Genomic DNA, 21,950 nt, shown 5'->3' on the forward strand with positions numbered 1-21,950 from the left:
AATGCTTCGCTCTGTTTCACATCGAATTATACCGAAGCTTTTTTCGATTGAAAGCGCCGCTAGCGTAAACAAAAACTGGCAATCAAATTAATAAGAGGAAACACCGACTGAATGTTTCTCGACGCAGTTCTTGCTCGGCTTGACACGACAAGAACACTGTACTTTGAAAGCATTGGACAACACCCTGATTGAATGGGACGAATGGGACTTTGAAGTTTCCTCGTGGAAAGTCGCTGATTGAAAAGGACAAAAAATGAAAAGTGTTGATTCTGGATGAATAAATAGGCTCTTTCATGGCACGTAGCAGTTGATGTTCGGTGTATAAAACCGTTACGTTTGATGATAATTGTTATAACGAAGCTGGGCGCACAGCCGAGTCAAAGCTATAAAAGCTCATAAAGCCTCTGGAAATCGAGTGATTTTTACGACCTGGATACGTCGGTGCTTCTGTCCGCTATTCGCCCGAGCGTTGAACGTTGAGAGGTGGACCCATTGAGTAGCTCGTTTGGGGTGGTTGACGGGAGCGTCCCACATAATTGCTTTCTCGTTGCGTAGGCCCGTTTGACGGAGTCACATCGTCATTCGGATACGCGTGTGTCCTCGAGTGGAAAGAAGAAATAATGCTGCTAAATCCTGCAGCAGTAGATTCAAGTGCGCCCGACATCCTCTTCTTCAACAACTTGGACGCGCTCCGGCAAAGAGTTCGAGGCAAGAGTTCCGGCAAAGCTTGGAATTCTCAGACTCGCTTTTGCCCTCAGGATCTAAATAGACAGACTCACACGTATCCACTCGTACGGCTTGGTAATATATGCACATATACGCCCTGGGACGTATACGCGCAGACGTGTAAAAGACGGCTCGTTTCACCCCGTGCTCTCTCATTTACGGCGTAGCTATCGCAGACTCGCGAAATTAACGTTCAGGCGTGTCGTCATAGTCTTCCTTTGCTCTTCGCACTCCCTCTCCTCTTCCTCCATTTCCTTCTTCTCGTACCTCTCCCCCAACGGAATTGCGACCTGGCCTGCGTCTTCTCGTTCATCTCGGCTCTTCCCTCGTACCTAGAAGAGGTCGATAACACTCGGTGCGCTCGTTATGAAGTCTCACGCGTACTACAGCTATAATGCTAGTTACTTACAGAACCTGCACGTATCTCGCCTCTGCAAACTAAACACATTCGTAGCCTGCTGTATAGATATATTTTTCTTGATGTACTAAATATATACGTATGCATGCTTACATAGGCACTTACAGATGCCGTACACTATATACTAACTGTGAATGCCTCGAATCCTTCCCTCCCACCCTCCTCGCGCTACCGGCTCGGCTGCCACCACTGAAATACGATTGCTCGAAATTAAACTCGATAAGTACGTACACGCTACCTACGTGTAGACAGGGATATTCCTTTTATATATAAGTATGCCTGGGTGTTTAACGTGTACAAGTATATTTGTAACACATTTCACTCCGACTGGTTCGAGCTTCTGATTGATTACGTGTCACACCTTATTTTCGTCACTTCCACACTTCTGTTCCTCCCGTTTACACTTATCACGAATTTACCGAGTCTACAACGAGTTTATAGTCGCATTCAAGTTTTAACAAGCCTCCGATGCTGAATCGATTTACAATTTTTACGAACGTTGCTTTCGTTCGATAGCACAATAAGCTTTATGAATTTGGCAAGGGTCGTTGGTGACGAGTCACGACGCTGAAGTAGATCACGACGTTGGACTCCAACGAAGTGTTCTAAAAAAAAAAAAACCTTCCAATCATTCCAGTTATTGTCCAATTTCGTTTCCTGGGCAATTTGTGGTTTTTCAACCTGCACCGATACTTGGTGAAATAAAAAATTGGGGAATTACAAATGTTTTTTCCGTTCGTTTCGTTCGATTCTATTCAAAAAAAATAAATCTGCTCTTAAAATCTTTACTCCGATATTCATAACATCTCTGCGTCTACTCATGTATAATCCATGATCTTTAATATCTCTACTCACGATGAGATACGTTCTGAAATCATCATGAGTAGAGATATTGGGGATTACATATCACACTGGAGTAGATATGTTAAAAAGGGTGGACGTTCTCTACTCAGATCTGCAGTTGCTAAGGAGCGGAGTTGTCATCGAGAATGACTATCGATAGAGTTGTTAACTAGCAGCTACATCATCATAGCTCTACGCGATAACAACTCCGCTCTTTGAGCATGTATTTAGGGGAAAACCGTTATTGAATACATCACTGATGAGAGTAGAATTATTGTTGACTTGGTGCAACACAACTCGACTCTTACAAATCTACTCGATAACATTTCCACTCCGAAGATTTATATTTTATGTATGAATCACAGAAGATTAGTGACAAAAGAGGAGACATATTGATTTTCAAATTTGTGAGTAGAGCTGTTAGGAGCAGCGTTGTTTTTGAGTAGAGCCGTAAAGAGGACGGTTGTTATTCTGCGGGACTCCCGCGTTGCAAACTTCAGCGTCGTGACGAGTCGGTGACGAAAATCGAGGATATTTGTCGCTTGAGGTTTTCAATCTCAGTTGTCTGTCCTGGAATTCATTCGTGGGTTGAGGATGGAAGTTAAATGAGGATCGAAGTTGATACAAACGGCTCGATCCGGACTCGATTTGCTGCTGTTGAGTAGAAAAGTCGTTAACCACTGATCCCGCCCCTCGCCGCTGCCTTCTTTCCCGAAACGATGAGACACCGCGTGGAACAAAACACGTACGGACATAAACAGGTGCCTCTCGTTCCCCGGTGTTTTTTGATTGTTCAGGAATCCCGGGAATTCCGAAGAGGAGACCCAGAGACCTCTCTCCCTCTCTTTCCCCCTCATTTCGGTGAAGTTTTGTGGCGCAAGCGGCAATGATACTGCACCCAATAGTCGTTGGAATTCAAAGATTGCATTCCGATTATGCGACCAAGTGCAACCGAGTACGTGTGTAGACGTGGCTCTGCGTACAGAAGGAGAAGGGTTCAAGTGTCCGTTGCAGAAGGATTGGACTCGGTGATGCAGACTCGAAGCAGCCTGGCCAGGCCCGAGGTCGCTGCGGTCCATTTCTAAGCATCGATCTATCTCGAGGTCGAACGTCGCAGCTCCGAATATACATATGTCCGTGGATACTCTCATGTGTATAGTAATGCATCCTACACCGATACGATTTTCTGCTGTGGTAGATGTTCTAGCAAGTGACTCTCGAGCTTTGCAAGACCTTACGTATATATGCGCCTACACTATATCGTACGACGTAGCATGCACCGAGAAGAGAGCTCTTACGGGCAGTTAAGGACATTCCTTAGATATCCCGGATATATAGAAGGAGGATTCTGTTTCTGCGGCTGATATCGCACTGCCACGTCGTATTATACCGCACGAAATAGGTTTCGCAGCTGCTCGATCTTTCCTTCGTCTTGTTTTATTCTTTCTTCTCGTTCTCTGTATAACACGAGCGAGCACCGATGAGCAACCGGCGATACATAGAAAGGCTTACACCTGCATGTACTTACGTCCTTCTTTCAACATTTTTTTCTTTCTCCATATCACACGTGTACACGTACAGAAATAAATAGACTCGTATATCAACTCGAGATTTCTAAGTCACCGAGATTACAGGCAACTGGTCCTTTACTCTTCTATGGCTTATCCGCCGTCCGTACTCGTCTCTGAGCCCTGCTTCTTCGTTCCGCTATTGCATAGCTTTCTTTTCTCCCTGTTACATATCCTCGGAGGAAAGCTCCGAATAGTACTCGGTCTGTAAACCTCGTTTTCCTATAACCCAACAAATGGCTTCGAATCATTCGGATCGATATCGTCTTTCCGTCTATAAATACAATATATTTCGAATATTATATATGTTCTCTTCCCGCTTCTCTATGTGCATGCGGATGAAAAACGGCAGCCGGCTCTCTCTTTCTCTCGCTTACCGGAGAAGAATCCTTTTATATAGAAATACATCGAAATTTATGTAGCAGGATGCTGCGACGTTATGTTGTATTTCCTATAATCTGTGAGGGGGAAAAAACTGTTGACGTATCGAGTGATCGTGCATTGGGCCAACATTCGCTTCGTAAACTCAACCTTTATTTTCGTCTGTTGCTCATTCTTCTTTTATCCCCCTCCCCACTCGCGTTGATACCGGATATGAAGAGATCGAAGATAAATCCTCCCGAGACAAAGTACACCAATTTTCTTATTTCTCGCACTCGCGCACACTCGCACGTTCCTCTATTGTCTGGCTATTTTTGAATCGGGACGATTCTGTGCCCGAAACTTTTATCACGTAATATCGCGCGGGAGGGTTCAGGAGAAAGAGAGCGACAGAGATATTCAGCTTCACTACGGTGACGCACGCTCATACATAAATCCGTGACTATGTAACTATACATGAAGTTTTGGCGGATGTTTCTATAGGTATCTTCGCATGGCTGTAACGAAAGTAGTGACAGACGCCGGAATATACCGAGTCAGAGATTTTCAGGGACGATGAAAACGTAAATCGTTTTAAGCACGTTTCTCGATATTGCGCGGGCGAGAGAGCTACTTCGTGTTCTTCCTTCCGGCGTTATTATCCGTCGACAACGCTATCCATTGTCTCACCTATACTTTCTCTCTCGCTCTTGCTCGCTATACGTAGATATATGAGTATGTGCTGGATGTACGTATGTATGCATGAGTAGTGTGATAAATGACAGGATTTGTGATGCGAAGTGCACAGCTCGCAAATAAGACTAAACCCGAGGATTAAAGTTGCAGACGCCAGACTCCAATCGATATTTCACAAATCCCCCCTCGTTATCTGTAAATAATGAATAAAGGGAACAATCCTTTAAGCTCTTTTTTTCTCGACATATTCCAGTTTTTTGTTGAGCAACGTGAATTGATATTACATAGAAAATTATGGCTGGTTTCTCTGTTTTGTATTTGGATCGTTACAGCGATTCTGTGGCTCATCGATTTATATCGTGTCAAAGTTTATTAGCGTGCTTCCAAATTCGGTGTCTCGCATTCCTGTATTCGCTTCATATCTATAACTCTCGTCGACGAATTCTCGGTTCGATTTTCTTATCGGGACACCGAAGAAGTAGTACGAAAAAACTATAACTCATTGATAAGGAGTGGAAGGTGCAATTTCATCCGAGCTATATTTACAACTCGAGCGACGTATCGCGCGCTATCAATAATATTTTATCTGATCGAAAATTCAATGCAATATTTCCGATGTTTTTCCTCCTCCGAATAAGAGGCGAATGAGGACGGGAAACGCTCTAAGAAATCTCAAGATATTGCTCCGTTTTGTTCCTTTCTTTTCTTGAGATGAAAAATAATTTTCGACGTTCGCTCTCGAAACCTCGGTTACGAGTATTGAAATTTTGCATCCGCTTTTGGCATCCATGGAATTTTCCTTGCTCGATTATTACATCATTGATAAAGCTTCTATTTTGGAATTATTCGACTGGAATGAGTCTGACGATATTAATCTCTGTGATATGACTCGATTTAATGAATTTAATAAAGGATTTCGTGTGTATACGATATAAAATAACAACGGATGATGCGGTGTAAGCGTGAAATTATCCGAGCTCTCTTCGGCCATGCATTTCTGTCCATTAATTTGGATGAATAATTGATGTCCTTGTTAAACGACATCGGGCACCTATGTCTTTATTCAGAAGAGTACAATATCGAGCGTTTCGAGACGTAGAAGCGTAATTTGGGTCAACTTCCTCTCGAGGAATCACGAATCACGAAAGACTCCGTAAAATACGCATTCCTATACCACGGGAAATGACGTTTCAACGGTTCCCGCATCGTCTATTCGGTTAACAGATATTTCTATAAATATCAACAAATATGTATATACTGCGCCTCGTTATTTGTTCACTTCGTCAGAATAAGAACGGCAATTTTCTCGTTGTGGTGGCCGGAAACCATTCGTCGATGGAAGATTAAGCTCAGAACGAGCCTCTCTCCATCTCGCTCACTCTCGATGTCGGAGTATAATATCCAACATGGTCGCGACATCGAGCACCGAGAGCTCTCGTAAATCACAAGCTCAGTGAGCTATGTCTGCGGTGTCGGAGATAATAACCATTTTGCGCTTCCATAGGCTCGCCCGATCTCTCTCGCACTGCAAATTCCTTCCTCTCCCCCGCCCTCCTCCCTCCCCCCCTCTTTCACTCTCGCTCCGTTTCCCTCCGCTTTCCTTCCTTCGATCTTCTCCTCTCATCCGTCCCCGTGTTATAAATGATGAGGAATTATGAGGAGAACAATGTCAACGTTACGATTCCCCGATAAGAGAAAGAGACGGTGGTATGAAAAAAGAGGAGAAAGGAAGGGACAAATATAAGGGAGATAATTGACTTTTCGAAATGAGCCACGCGAGCGTTCGTTCACCGTTTCATTGCTTTCACGAGATTCGAGTAAGAGCAAACCATAAAAGAATAAAATGCTGTGATTTATATCGTTCGTTTGTCAGTTCATTTCATTGTGCACAGAACTTTGTACATTAATGGTGATAACTACAAAGGATGAAGCTGTGCGGAACTCGTATTATAATTGTGAATATGAAACGGTACGCAGAAACAATTCATGTAGAATATTCAGTCACTTCTATTGACTTTTCGGATTTCTGCGTTGCACGGAGTTCATTATCGACGCTTTTGTCAATACACGCGTCACAATGAGCTTTCTAATTTCGAATGGCCCATTAATATTCGAGTGATGAAGCAAGAATAGTTCTCTGAATGAGGCTCGTAAATAGGGCAGCACGAGATAAGGCCAACACTGGAATAGATAACGACGACTTTACCCCAAACACTTTCTTTCTTCATGCATGACGCTGAAATTTGCGACGTTGGAGTCCAACGAATTGAACGAAAATGACATTTGTAATTAACCAATTATTTATTTCCACGAAATCAAGAGAACAAGAAATTGTAGAATTATTGAAATCGTTGGAGAGTTTTTTCACATCATATTTCGTTGGACTCCAACGTTGCAAACTTCAACATCATTTTCATGCCACATCTGATGTTTCTGAACAAACAGCTTATTTGAATTTCGCTTTTTCAATACGCATCGATTACTGTAACCTTTTTCTATTCAACGCGAGCTTCCTTGCTTCTGTGTTCTCATCATAATCGACAATGAGTACCACGATCTTTAATTTGCTAGCGGTGTTTTCCGAGTCCTTTTGACGATTCGAGTCACTCGAACATCACGCTTTAAATCATAACCAGAATATACGAGCAGGAAGTCGTTCAACTGTGTTAAACCAAATTGAAGATCAAAATAAAATGAGGGTCTGCACATTGCGTTGACGAACTTTCCATTCATAAGTGAAAATATCTCGTATTTTTCGTCCGAAAATTGAAACGCTTAGATCCGTCTCTGCGCCACATTCGATACCAGATTGAAATTCACTTCTCGACTCTCTCAACATGCATCTTTCCACTTACTTTTCTCCCTCTCCTTTCCAAATTCCTCCATCTCAGTTTAGAGAAGAGGTTTTAGTGAAAAAACCTCTCTCATTTTGTCGGTAATGGGAGAAGCTTCAAGATTTATTGCTCACGATGGAGCATTCTTATCTGTCTCCATCAGACACTACTGCCCTCCTCTCACTTCCTTCTTTCTCGGTGCATACGCATAGAGACATGTGTAGAGAGGCGTCCCTAAGTATCTAACGAATAAGCGAGACCGAGTATAAGGTAGAAATAACGAGGCAATAGATGCAAAATGTCCGCATGTGTATATATGCGCTCTCGTATAAACACATATTGAATCCATCGGCTGGTTCTTCTATCCTGCTTGGATTCTTCCAACTCGCACTCACTGCCTGCCGGAACGAAAAACGAAACGCGTACCCGGGCAATGGAGCGAGCTGCATACAAACTAGGAGCTCGGTTTGTTGAGGCGCCGATGTTCCGATATATTTATATACATTCATGTGTGTACGAGTATATTCACATATTTTTTCTCTACATACTGGAAATATATAAGGTTCCACTATGAACGTAAGGCTCAGAATATGGCTGGGGGAAGGGTCGATGACCGCTCAATTTGACTTCCATACGAAAATTTCAATGCTTAAGAAATTTTTCCGTCGAAAATTTACCCCGAAGTGAAATTCGCTCGGGGCATATTGGACTGGCGGGGTGAAATCCGCCGGATACAAAAATAAGTCTCTTTTTTTTCAGAACCCCTTGGAATACTGGATAAGCAACTCTTCTATTTTATTCAAGCCTCCTGCGCCAGAGGCTCGGACGCTAATTTCCTAAAATTCGTAATCTAACCGTAAGAAATACTTCCGATGCATGGTTCGCTGCTGCTTCGTTTATTTAGAAGGTTTGCTCCGAAGTTTCAAGTCCCGTTTACAATATTTAATCGAGCAGAATAGTTTCCTCGACTTGCAACGCTTCCGGGGCAATGGAATCAGGAAGTAGAAAATCCAGCAGTTGGAATCCAACATTGTATATTCTCGGGATTAATTTTACTACCAAGTCCATTAAAGATAATGGCATACTTATATACACATATGCGTAATTGAATATTTTTAACGCAAGCTTCGGCTCGTAGATTTTCCGACGAATTAGTCAAAGATATTACAAGTCCGCCGTCAGGCCGGTGAATCCCTAATACGTTCGCACACTTTCTCATCTTGGATCGTCGATTCTAGTACGACACCGATAGAGAAATCTCGACTTTCCTCCTCCTCTCTCTTCCTCTGTTTCTCACTCAAGAGTCCTGCAAAATCTCTTGTGGAATATCGACGCTGCATATAAAGCAGCGTGAACCCACGCTCTCGAAGTTGTAGACGCCTTGGTTCTGAACAGTTGAGAGGACCCTCCCGGTCCTGAGATTAATGCACGTCTTGCTACGATGGCCATTACCGTCGGGCTGAACCTATAAGACGATTACGTACTCGGAAAGTTCGGAGGACGGCCACCGAACCCAGCACCACCAGCAGCATTCTCCAAACTGCACACACGCGCGCACAGTCAGCTCGTTTCTCCTGTTCATCCACGAGGAGAACCCTTAATCGAGATCGTGGAATATTCTTGGCCTGATAATTAATTAATCCTCGTTACGGTGCACGTCGTATAAAAAGCGACGAGCAATTATTCCGGAAGCTCTGATACATCGTAAGCGGTATCCGGTATTCTCATAGCGTAACGCAGATTCGAGATTGAAGACGCTAATCTCGATCGTCGCTTTTCCCTCGGCTGCTGGTATCGATTCGTTGACGATTTTTCGACTACGTCGGTGCCTCGGAAACTTCATCCGGTCGGGCAGTTGTTTACTCACGTTTTCATCAATTTTTCAGAGCGTCTCGCTTCCTCGATTTCGTGAAAATTGTTTTCCCTTCACTCGGATCGCTGGCAGTCTTATTATCGTAGGATTTTAATAAAGCTCTCGCGCAGACAAAGTATATCGCGCGGAGCATGATAATTTTATCTCTAGTTACAATGACACGACCTCCAGGACGTTGTTGAATGTTGGTAAAATGTAATTTTGTCATCCCCCGTGTGTAACTATGAGCGAGGGCGAGCAGGAGAGTTTGGCTTGTACACTTTTTAGCCCTCCCTCGTCGCGAGCTTATTGCCGCGGTGCCTCTTTCCCTCTCTCGCTCTCTCTCCCTCTCTCGCTCTCTCTCTTCGTCCTTGATTTATAACCGGCTCAGCGAAATACGTGCATCATATAAACGATGCAGACCCTCAGCAGAGTCTCCGAGGGCCCGTGCAGCTGCACACCGTCTCGTTCCTCGTTTGAACCTTTGTTTCGTTCAATCTCCCCTCGGACCGCCGAAGCGACTGCACCGTTGCGCGAACGCGCGGGGGCGAAACTCTGCTCCTCGTGTCGCTGTACAGGAGTCTCGAGACTTTCGAATCAAGCCACGCGATCCGTGACGCGACTATCAAGAAGCTCGAAAATTGCTTTTTCGCCGGCACAAAAGATCAGGGACTAGAGAGAATGTTTCTCATACTGCGAAAAAGCCATCTTTACTCCTTTGGTTTTTTGAATCTCTCGTTTCATTTCCTCTCTATATCTCCTCCTATATAATATTACTATTTGAACTCTACGCTCCGTTCGAGACTCCACATTTATCAAGCTTCTTTCATACACGGAATAAAAATACATGAATTTATATACGGGGTGTCCTTCCCCTGTTCGTTACCGTTGAGCTTATACAGTTTGAGCTTCCCATCGAATCGCACGTTAAGGAGGGTGGATCACGAAATAATAATAATCAGAATTTTATCAAATTTGGTGATAACATTCTTTGGCATCAAGTATAGAAATACAATTTTTTTCACCACACGGTTATCGAATAATTGAGCGTTAAATCGAAGTTCTTGTGCACGATACGTATAACTATGTAGATGTAAACTCTATGCTTATACACGTGAACTTTAGTGTTCAATTACTCGAGAGCTGTGCGGTAGAAAAATCTAAAAAATTTATATTGTCGTATATATTTTTAAAGAATACATTTACCAAATTTTATTAAATTCTTATAATTTTGAATTTCTTCATATTTTTAAGCATGGTTTAGCATGGCAACACTGTATCGTCGCGATCCACCCTCGTTGTATGTTCGATAATTTATTGCCGAATGCCGAGTGCAAGACCACCGACGTGCCACCCTGCGATCTACTTTCGAGACTGAACTACCCGACTTTTGAATTGGACTATCCGAGCTCTGGAGGGAACGAGGGTGTTGCGGAAGAAGACACCCTGTAGAAAGGCGTGAACACATATTTATTTTGGTGCTTCGTGGAAGAAAATTTGAGTTCAGTCTGAATAAGTGCGATCCTTCGAAGCGACCTGAGAGAAATAGAGCACATATCGTTTTCATGTCGCCCTGGAAACAACCGTAGAACAGATAGAGCTCCCATTCTCGCAAGTTTTGGCTCGCGACTCTCATCCTAGCGAGAACTTTACATCCACATCTCTTTTGCTCGGGTCGCGATCTCGGCTCGGAGGAGCGAGAGATGGGCCGTTAACGGCAGGGAACGAAAGAAAGTTTCTCGATTTAAACCGATCCCCTCGACGTGTCTATATATTTCTACGCGTATATGCCTCTTTCGAGACTGTAAAATCGGACGTTTTGTACTGCCACGGGCGACTCTTTTCTGCCAGTAGATATATACAATACGATTCGCTATTTTCCACGCTCCGCGTCGTACATTCTTTTGCGAGGGTGGACCCGCGCGTCGGTATTTCAGTTTTGTACAAGCAGCCAACTTACACTATATTTATTTTAGTATCTCTCATTTTGGATTAAAACAAATTAAAAAAATAACAGAAAAGAAAAGAAAAAAAAAATAACTTTTTCGCCAACTTTTTGATGGTCGGAACGATTCGACCATCGAGGGAAACACCGATACACGTGTACCAACTTTTTGGCTGCTGAGTAACTGTGCGACTTTGCTTTTTTCATTCTACTGAGAACGGACCGAGGAATATTTGTTTTAGCAACGGTTACTCGATTACAATGAGCCTTCTCTCAGCTCCGTTGACTCCGAACTGTATATACACTTGTCTGGAAATCTCCAACACGAAAAGCACAAGGGATCGATTAATGTGTGTCGACCGTGTTGAAGAACAACTAAGAGTGGCGGAACGAGGGGGCGAGAGAGAAAGAGAGATTTCGACTGTAGTTCTGACGGTCGTTAGAATCCGCTATATACGAGTTTCCTCTTCCGTTTCAAGTCCCTGTATCGTGTGTTGGCAGCGCCCCGGACGGTCTCTCCGTCCTTCCGGTCGTTTTCAAAGCCCGCTACGATTTAGTCCCTGCGTTCGTTGTCCTTCTTTCTCGAGCACTATCTCATTCACTCGTTCTCTTGTCTCCATGCGAATGATATCTGAGAGAGCGATAAATTTGTCTCGTTTTAATGAATTATACATGTAGACGATATTAACATTTATTATATTCGAAAGCCTGCCCACATCGGGCTCTGATAATTTCAGTGAGCAAACGAAACTCCCTCAGTTTCCTCCCGTATTGAATTAAGCTTGAAACTCGTTAATCATATTTGCCATTTTTTACGACAACCGCTAAATGAAATTCATTGATAAAAACGTTCGCGCTGGTTAATAATATTTTCATATCGCAATTACAAATATTTAAGTCGGCCATGTACGTTTTCACATTGTACGAACAAATGTATTTTGTATACGGTTTTGAAATGGAACGAAGGTACTTGTTGGATTTAGCGCAAATATCGAAACCCGCGCCTGTGAAAGGTATTAAACATTGACAGAGTCTCTCTCGTCATGCACCCAGTAAAAAAACCGGTCAGTATTGCAAACAATCGGCCAGAAATCGTTATTATTTGAAGGAACGTGCGGTAAACGAGCGTCGAGGGCTGTGGATAAAATATTGCTCGTGGTTTACCGAATAAATTGGTTCTACGCAAAATAATGGTGCGCACGTTATATCGATTAGCAGAAATTGCATCGCCTGCACGAACGCTGCTTCGATTCATTACACACATTGGCATCTGAGCGAGAAGCTGAGCATAAAAAAATAAACAATCGAAAGAATCGCTCTAATCGTTTATCCATCGGAACGTTCCCATGCACGTTTTTGATAAACGACCTGAAACGACGCATGCAAAGCTTCCAAGTTTTTCCTTCCGGAATATCCTGCATCGCTGCGCATTGTTTTCCAATTGGATGTTTCGCTTGTGCAATTCTTTTTTTTACGTGATTTTTCTTCGTTCAATATTGAATTTTGAAATTAAGGGAGCAGAAAACGGAACATAAAGTTAATGTTACTTTGAATTCCGTAGTGAAAAATATACTGCACGATTCTCTCGTTATTTTCCAATTCGCTTGAAATTTATTTTAAGCTTCGACCAAAATATCCACACCGTCAGAGGCAGCACAGAAATTATGAGACACATCGATCGGCACGAAATTCATTTTTAATCAAACGATGTATTTTCGAACTACGATTCGTCTTACGGCATTATTTCTCCGATAAGAAATATAATACAAAGTGTCACGACGAACATCACAATTTGCTATTTCCGCCGGAAGAACGTCTTATAACAGAAAAGATATTTTGATTCAGTCGTGTTGTATCGTCCATTGAGTCGAGTACAATAATAACCTCAAGACTCTTCCTTCGATACTTCGTTTCTATATAATTCTTGAGAAAATTCTTTTGGGCGTGATTCGCTAAAAGGGACGAGAGCATCGAATAGATGAGAAAAGTAGGGGATAAAAATTTGGTAATCTTTGGAGTACAAATATGTAGGACGAAGAGGTTCATGCTGAGGGAGGAAATCAAGTAAATTGGATCGCCCGTGGCCTGAACTGCAATCCAGTCGGAACTTTAGTTGAGACATAATCGTTTTGCCGACTTGCTTCGCATTATTCCATTCCTTCGAGTATGTATACAAAGTGAATGGAACTCGGAATGGAAGCAGTTGTAGATTCTCTTGTTGGAACGTTGTAGGCGAGCGGTGACAGTTGCTTTGTTACAATCGTTGATTTATTTTTATCCTTATTTGCTGTGCAAGTAGGCCACGAGACACGATAACAACAACGGGATGCCATTAGACGTTGTTGAATGTCAAAAAAGTTCGAGGGCATCTATAATTTGCGAGAAAGTGCAAAGGAGATTCGTTGCGTCGATTATTATTTTTTCAGCACATCACGTTAGCTCTTCCCACGAAATCGCTCGTTTTTTTTCTCCTTCAACGAGGCTGTTTTTTCATCGAGTTTTACACTTGCGTATTCTCTGAGGTCACATACTCGCGCGATATGTGTGTTTATAAGTCACACGGAGCTGTGCGCGAAGAGTCACGCGATTTTATCAATTATAGATAGCTCTAGCGGTGTCGGGAAAATAATAAAACATCGAAGTTGAGGTGACGAGAACGAAGTATAGCTGTAAACTGTAACTTCGATCATTTCTGTATTCTCGCGCGCTCATGCATTGTTCAGTTCCGTGTGACCCTTTACAATCGGTGCACCTTTAAACCGCGCATCATATAACGAACGACTAGGAACACCCGCTTTCTTCCTCTTCCGGACAACTTCCGGTTCTTTTCACACAACAACATCGCCTCTGTTCTCATAATTGGACTGCACGCAGGCACAGAGATATGTGCTCACAGAAACAAGCGCATTTTTCCTTCTAAGAGATTAAACTAAGAAACCGTTCGAGTTTTCCGCTGGTGGAATTGATTACGAAGATTATATTATCATCATCATTCGTTACGAGCGCGTTACGGCTCTTATACAACAACGGAAATCTCAGATCCTTCTCTTTATGTCTTTCCTAAATGAAATTTATCGGAAATTTATCTTCGCTCATTTCGTTACCGCGATGTTTCTCAATCTCTCTTTATTCACTTTCATTATACGATATATAATTATTGAACCGTTTTATATCTCGATGCTTTTACGACGAAAATACAAGAGCGAGTAGCAAAGTTTCTTTAGTTTTTTCTTCCATTTTTTTCAATTATTTTTTTATTCTCATTTTCCAGTATTTTCGCCCGGATCGTTAATTCCTATCTCTCGTTTTCTTCCGTCTCAATCTTCGGGCCTCGTGTATAAATAATTACTCGAGCAAAGATAATATGGTACTCGACGAGTTTATGCTCTCTCACGGTACTTAACCTCATAGTTTCGTCAGCCCAGAGATCCGGAACAATCGTATTGTATCTGAGAAACTTTTGAATTCCAAAACCTCTTGTCAGATCTGCCAAATCTTGAATTTAACCTTTTTATTCCCGGCTTCACGAACAATATTGCGGTCCCCTGTTCCTGTACATCTATCGCTCTCCTTAATATGCGTGTTCTCGGAAACATACGAATAGTCGGGGGCCCCCTTCGATCTTGAGATTATGCAAAATGGTTGGTTGCGTGGTATTTTATGAATCCTCGTCGAGTCTTAAAGCTGCTCCAACTTGGATGTAGTTCGTTTAACATTGTTATACGAAGGGTGCGGACGAAATGTGCGTCGTCGTAAGCTGAGCATTGAACGAGAGGATGAGAAGAGAATGATGTAGAACGTGGTCCGCCTTAAGACCCCTAATGGTTGTATACATTTCAATTTGCCTCGAATCGAGCTTCAGAGCCAGCAGGGGGTTTCGGACGCGATCGATAAAGCTGTAAAAGACCGTTAAGAGTTCTTATTTTCCTGCATAAAGCAAACTTTTTCTCCGGGTTACTCCCAAGATTCCTTATATCTATCTTAATCTTCAAGTTTCTCCCGATTGCATCACCGCGCCCGCCCGAACTTAATCCGTCGAGTTACAAAAGAGAGAGGCGAAGACGCGTTACCTTTTTAATTATGAAAGTTTTTAATGGACTCGTTTTATTGGTTTCTTTTTTTCATTCGGCCGGCTAGCAAGTTTTCTCTTTATTTTAGCAGCAGGATTTTCGCGATTTGCTAACAAATCCCGATGCTATTTGCAGCCTTTCCGTTGAGCCAAGTCGTCGTAATTTCTAAGAGCTTGTTTCCGTCTAAAGAGTACTATTCTAAAACGATAAAATGATAAGATTTTGCGGTTCGATACTCTTTTCACAGACGTCGTGTCCTCCGGATAAATCGATTCGACCGCGACAAACTTACGAACAGGATGACGGAGGAGCGGCTTTGATGTTTCTCGATGGACCAGCTGGCAGGTCGTCGAACGTGAAATTTTCATCGGGGAAAAACCGTCACACGACATAAAGGAAAGGCGAGATCCACAAAGAGATCCATATTTCCCGAAGCTGGATAACACACGAGAAGATAAAATGAATGGCAAAAAACGAGTAGAAGAAATAGTTTTGGACGATAGATGGGTATCTATGACCGGGAAGAAGTGGTGTACTTTTTCATCGAGGAAAGATGTACGATCTTCCAAGCTAGTCCAGACAGCTCACGTGACTTGAAAAAACGAGAGTGCAAAGAGGATCCACGGGTCAGCGTAACAGCGCTGTTGTTTCTCTTTGGTCCATCGATAAATGTGTTTATACGTGTACGAATATACTTTTTTTTTGTCGAGATGAAGAAGCCTGAAACGCTACGTGTGCTGAGCGTATTTCTGGTGAGATATGTTGCGAGGCTGAACAATCGAATGATTCACACGATTAAATCCCAAAGACGTAGCTTTCCATTTTGAGCAAAGATATATTTCGCTACAAAGTCTCTTCCCTGATTCCGCTCCCTCATTGGTTTACTCTTAAACACTGAACTGCGAGAGGCAACCAGCGGATTGTCCCGCCTTCCTTCGTGTATATACCCAAGGCACCGTTTCGTCCCTGCTCTCATCTCTCGCAGCAGGGAATACGCACAGGGCAAAAGGGAAACCTGATAAAGTGCTCGCGCCCTTAAAAACGGGATTAAATAAAATTCTTGAGACTGTTCGCCCCCCGTACGAGGCGATTCGTCCCAGGCAATTGAATTGAAGAAAGCTCGCAGAGACTAGAGCGAAACGACTTGGGGAGCGATTGTTATATGCCCCAGACGAGCTCTTCTCTCGAGCCCTTTCTTCGTCGTTAACAGAGCTACGCTAATTCCTTTTAATGGCTCTTTCTTCCTTCTCTCTCCGCCGCTTTGCCTATCCCCCCCCCCCCCCCCAAACTCAACCAATATCCTTACGTCAACTATCACTCTGAAGTCGGGATCGGAGAAACGAAAAGGTGAAAATATCCGCTGCGGGATCGCACGGGAACAATAATTCACCGAATTTCCGGAAAACCCAAGCCGAGAGCGCCTCTTAATTGCTTCACGTGATGTATTCAATTATGTACAGCAAAACAAGATACAAAAATTTCTAGAGACTGTTCCGTGTCAACTGGGAGGGGATTGGAAAAGAAAGAATACATTGAAATGGATTTTACAGCGCGGCGTAACGAAACATGATACAGAAAGGTTGAATTTAGTGAAAAAGCAATACATGTCGCAAGATGACGTGTCTGAGCACGAAGCGGATGTTGAAACCGCGTGAGAAGAGTCGCGGCGCGGAGCGCAGGTGTGAAGCCCGATTGGCGGGCATGTGCGATGGAATTAACTTTTCTTAATTCCAGTTCTTTGGATTTTATAATATTGGAAAGAAAGAAAATTAAAGGTTACCGGTCTGAGCACGCTGGCGAAACAAGCGTGTAACAAAGAAAATCCCAGAAGCCGTCGTTTCGTCATATCTGAGAGAGCGGCAGACGAGCTTTTAAAATACTCGCTTTCCAGCGGCTATCGTATCTCTCGTAATCGGACAGGTTTCATGCGTCGTTCAAAACCAATTCGATATCCGCGGTAAAATCTTAAAAATCTTATGCTGGAGGAAAATCCAATCCTTTCGTCTTATCGTTTCGTCTTTAATTCAGGATTTTTTATAGACAGAAAAAAAACAAGACTTCGAAGTCGCTTTTCCGAGTAATGTGAGGTGAGGGGTTCGTAGCAAATCACAATGAATAAATTGCTATTAGCGATGAAATTGCAGCAGCGACGAGGTTCAATGTTGTTCGTCGTCCTAGTCGTCGTTTCCTCGTCATCTCGTTCTTCGCTTTTCTCTTTTTTCCTCCCTTTCTCTTCAGTTTCCAAAGGATTGGCCTTTTCTTGGCAATTGTTAGCACGAAAAGAAAGATGCAGCATCTCTGCGTAGCTTTGAAAGCAGAGGAGAAAAAAAACTGTGAAACGTTAGCACCGAACAACAAGTTTCCGGCAGAATCGTTGTGTTTGCTGTAGTCCTCCCTGGAGGGTCCGATCGATTGTACGGATACGCGATATCAGGCTCCGCAAGTGGCTGTCACTCAAAGTCTTTTTTTTTCCTATCAACATATCGAAAAAAATCGACTTGGGTGCGGGTGAAACCCTGAAATACGAATAAAGATATTGACATCGTTTGAACTTCGATTCCATTACTGAGTGGTTCATTCACTCACAACGGCTCAGAACACAATTTGCTAGATAACGAACCACGAAACAACATTTTTTTATTCAAGTTCGAGCGTATCGAATAATCAATCGGAAAGCCCACGCACGTTCGAATACACACTACCTAATGGAAGTAATTGCTTTTTAATTGGTACGAGGTCGCTTCGAATCGATATGATCTAAACAAATTAGAAATTTTTATAATTCCAAAAGAAATTGATATTTGTAATCGTATATATTTCATTAAGCAACAATGTTTTATGTGTTCCAGGTATAAAACGTACATATCCGAGCAGGGCTCTAATGATTCACCAGCTACGGTGAGTCTCGTTCGTTTGACTTTAAATAGCCTAATATGAGGATCTATTAAAACTAACACTTTGTTTTCCGACGTCTCCCCTTACAACGCAGCGTGCTTAAGGCTACTACGGAAAATAGAATTTCGTAGGGTTCTAGTATGTTTTATACTCCTGCTCGTTGCTTTTCTAAATTATCCAGTTCGTTATCCTCCCTGTAGAGTATTCTCGATATCTTTGCTCTTAAATATCCAGCCTGTTACGCCCCACGCTGCCTTACAACTTTATATTAGTCCCCCTCCCCCCCCCCCCTCCCCCCGGACGCTCTTCTTCTCTTCCATATATACATTGAAGTTGGCATGGTGTAAAAGATCGTAACTCGCGAAATTTAATACGAAAAGTTACGTTCCATTGGGCCCTTCTGTTTTCTAGGATTCGTATACTTTGAGGCGTATTCCCATTTTCCTTGAATTTAGCCCCGTTTGCTTCGACACTTTATTCGGAGGTAGTTCGATCGAAAAGCAGCTACTTCCTACAAGAAGAAAAGAAGAAGGAAAAACTCTTTGTCTTTTCGGAGATCGACTATAAGCCCAAGGGCTAGAAGGGCCGATAATATTCGACGAGTTATCTAGCGCGAAAAACCCTCGATGGCTTTTACGCTCTTCGACCAATTGTAATCTCTCCATTTCTTCTCGCTTTTTACGAGTGTCAGACTCTGTCCCGTCCTGCCCTCTACACCTCCCTTGCCAGGGCGCTCCGGAACTTGTTCAAAGTATAGATCGCACGTATAAATGTTTCGGGAGGATCGCAGTTCTAACAAGTTATCTCGCACGGGTTAGATAAACGAAAGTACCTGAATTCGCGCCATGTTTGCTTCGGCTGGCTAAACTTTGTTGGAACTCGAGTTAACATTCCGCGTTTTTGCGAATTCTCCATTTGTCAATTTCACGATTATATTTAGCTCAGCTAGAAATTCATTTCACTCGCCGTTACGCTTCGGTCTGCACTTGTTCGGGTTACTGTCGAAGGAATATTGTGATACGGGTAATGAGTGGAATCGCGACTAAACTCACGCGAAGCCAGCGTGGACGAAGAAAAGATGGCGAAATATTTGAGAGAACAAAAACCTGCGCTCGGTCAAAGGATGACGATACATTGATCATTCGCCTCGCTCACAACAGCCCTCAATTATTTAGCTGTCAGGTGCTGTAAGCTACCAAAGAAAAAGGGTGGCAACGAGCGAAAGAGCAAGAGTGGAAAAAAATGAATGAGCAAATAGGTAGCGAGAACGTCGTGGTGCTTGTCGCTTGATACGGAAAAGAAACGAGTTGTCGTGTTTTGTCGAGCGTCACAGGACGATATGTCTTTCTTACGCTCGCCCAATGGATTATCCGGGACGCCTACAAAGTTATACACACGCGTTGGACTGCATTCGAGTGTGCTAAAGCAACGATGACGAAGCTTGTACACGCTCCCGTGCTTCAAACATTTCTCTTTCCTTCCTCATTTTTTCTTTTATCTTCTTATTATTTTTGCCCATCACTTTACTTTCCTGGGTGGTGTCGCAGTTATTTTTCGAAGCGTGTGTCGTATAAAGTCACTGACGCGTGTATCTTTCATTTCTTCATTTCAACAACAAATACGTTTTCTCACACCAGGCCAATATCGCATCGCTGAATTTTCCTCTGATAATGATGGAACAGGGATGACTGAGCGAGGGAAGAAACGTGCTCTCGTCGTAACGTCGTTTTTTTTTTTCACTTTTTTCTTCGCATTTTACGAAGCTCTAATTTACAGATTTATTTCAATTTCATTTTTTACGTTTTCACCCGCGTAACTCCCTCGCCTATTCGAGCTTGAATAAGCAAAACTCGTTTGGGAAGAATGATGTTCCTCCATCGACCTCGCGAACATGCTTTTCCGCGGGATTCGAAGAGGTCTGAGGCTTCCTGGGGTTGGAACGAATACATTTTTTTCTTTCCTCTCGCAGTAAGAAAGAATAATATAAGGAAAGAGCAAGAGGGAAGGAAGAGGAAACATTTGTACTTGTCTCATTCACGCTTATTTCAGAAACATTGTTCACCGGATGACGAGAGATGTTTTCTCTCGTGCACCGAATTGAGTTTGAATAATGCAGATTTGCTGGATCGACTTTCGTTTTCTCCTTGCGTTGGTGGACGAATGAGGTACCTAAACCGACGAGCTCGCGATGTTGCTTCCGCATTTTTTCCCGTGGGCTGTTACGACGGTCAAAGGTCGAATAGTAATGACACGTTTTCTCTCGTAAGTGCAATCGAACATTGTGAATATCATCGATCTGTCCACCGGAGTTATCATGATGTATTCATACGCAAATCGCATTAAAATTTGTTCAATGTAGGCTCGTCCGAAGTTCACCCTCGTGCGCGTTTCGTTGATGTCTGAAGCTGTTTCCGCGCGCGCGAGCTTTCGAGTGACGCGAAGCCCTACGAAATGTCTGCGTCGCTAACCGCCGTTACGCAATCGTTATGCCACTCCGATAAATTTGCACATATAATAACAGTCGTTCCGTGGCTTGCTCAACCAGCATTCAGAAATAAAAATAATCATTCTAACTGTGGCAAAAAAAAGTTTAATTCGTCTCCTTGCTTTATTACCCATCCAACGAGCTGCCGAACCTTTCCACTTAGATTTACAGTCGTGGATATACGTTTGTGCGCGTTCCACGTAACCGCGTTACTGACTTTCGAGTGGTGGAGGATTTTTTACAGCTCTGGCAACGATACCAAGCTTTCCAGGACATTCAGGAGTATTTATTTTTCAAGAATGTTGTGATAAAAATGGCGATGCCGCGAATCAGGTCACGTCGGCGTAGGATCCCTCACAGATGCATCGTTTCGTTTTCCGAAGGAAAAGAGAGGAGGGAAAGAGATGGATCTTCAAAGAGAGTGTAGTCATCGAAAGCCATTTCGCTGCACCGATATCTCGCGCGTCTCTCTCCCTGTCAGTGTTGAAAATAGTAAAGCAAAAGCATTCGAGGAAACGGCGGGATGACAGGGGCACGAGGGAGGGAGGAAAAGCAGAAGAAAAAAGAAATAATAAATCGCCTCGCGAGGCGCTCCACTGGTCGAAGAAGACGAGAGAGTCATCGCGGTTTTATACCCACGTGTTTCATTCTACCTTTTCCAAACTCACTATAACTGTACCTTTTTTCCTATAATATCGATCTCTTTGGATGGAAGAGCGAGCGTGAGTAGTGCAGGATTGCTCGAGGCGTTCGTCCGAAGATGCCTGTGAATTTTCATTGCGTCTCTATACTTCTATATCTGCTTCTCCTTAATCTTCGTTCTACTTCTTATATACCGGATACTTTCGTCGAGAGAATTCGAGTTCTAGAAAAAAATTCTGACGTATCTATAGTTATGAAACTTCTACATTTATGTGTGTCGCGCTTGATGATTGGGAGAGAAAAACAAATCGACGGGAAACGTTAAATGCCAGCGAAACGAATGTGTTTCGTGATAGCATCCGGGATATGGGATCCCAAACGTTCGACTATCTTTCCCATAAAAAAAAGTCCGGCCCTCCACCTTTTCGAAATCATTTGGACCTAGTTGTTAACTCAACGTCGCCCGGTTTATAGATCTCATTCTATTTTATGCTCGTAATCCTTCTTCGACGAATAATTACCAGCAACGACGCGTGCTCTGGAACGCTTTTGAACTTTCCACTATCTTTTTCGACTCTCCAAGTTGATTAGCTTCAAGTCTTTTGCTCGAATGATT

The 21,950-nt window shown here is 43.0% G+C and overlaps 1 protein-coding gene across 2 annotated transcripts in view; it reads left to right on the top strand.

Annotated features, from left to right (window-relative positions):
* The window catches only part of Pgant9 (polypeptide N-acetylgalactosaminyltransferase 9), a 163,563-nt gene that overhangs the window by 41,360 nt on the left and 100,253 nt on the right, over positions 1-21,950 (top strand). For both annotated transcript variants that reach the window (XM_043413884.1, XM_043413882.1), the window contains exon 2: positions 18,162-18,210. The gene's annotated coding sequence lies outside the window, so the exon portion shown is untranslated. The remainder of the gene's footprint in view (positions 1-18,161; positions 18,211-21,950) is intronic.

Source organism: Venturia canescens, chromosome 3 (genome assembly GCF_019457755.1).
Source record: "Venturia canescens isolate UGA chromosome 3, ASM1945775v1, whole genome shotgun sequence".
In the NCBI taxonomy this organism is placed as follows: domain Eukaryota; kingdom Metazoa; phylum Arthropoda; class Insecta; order Hymenoptera; family Ichneumonidae; genus Venturia; species Venturia canescens.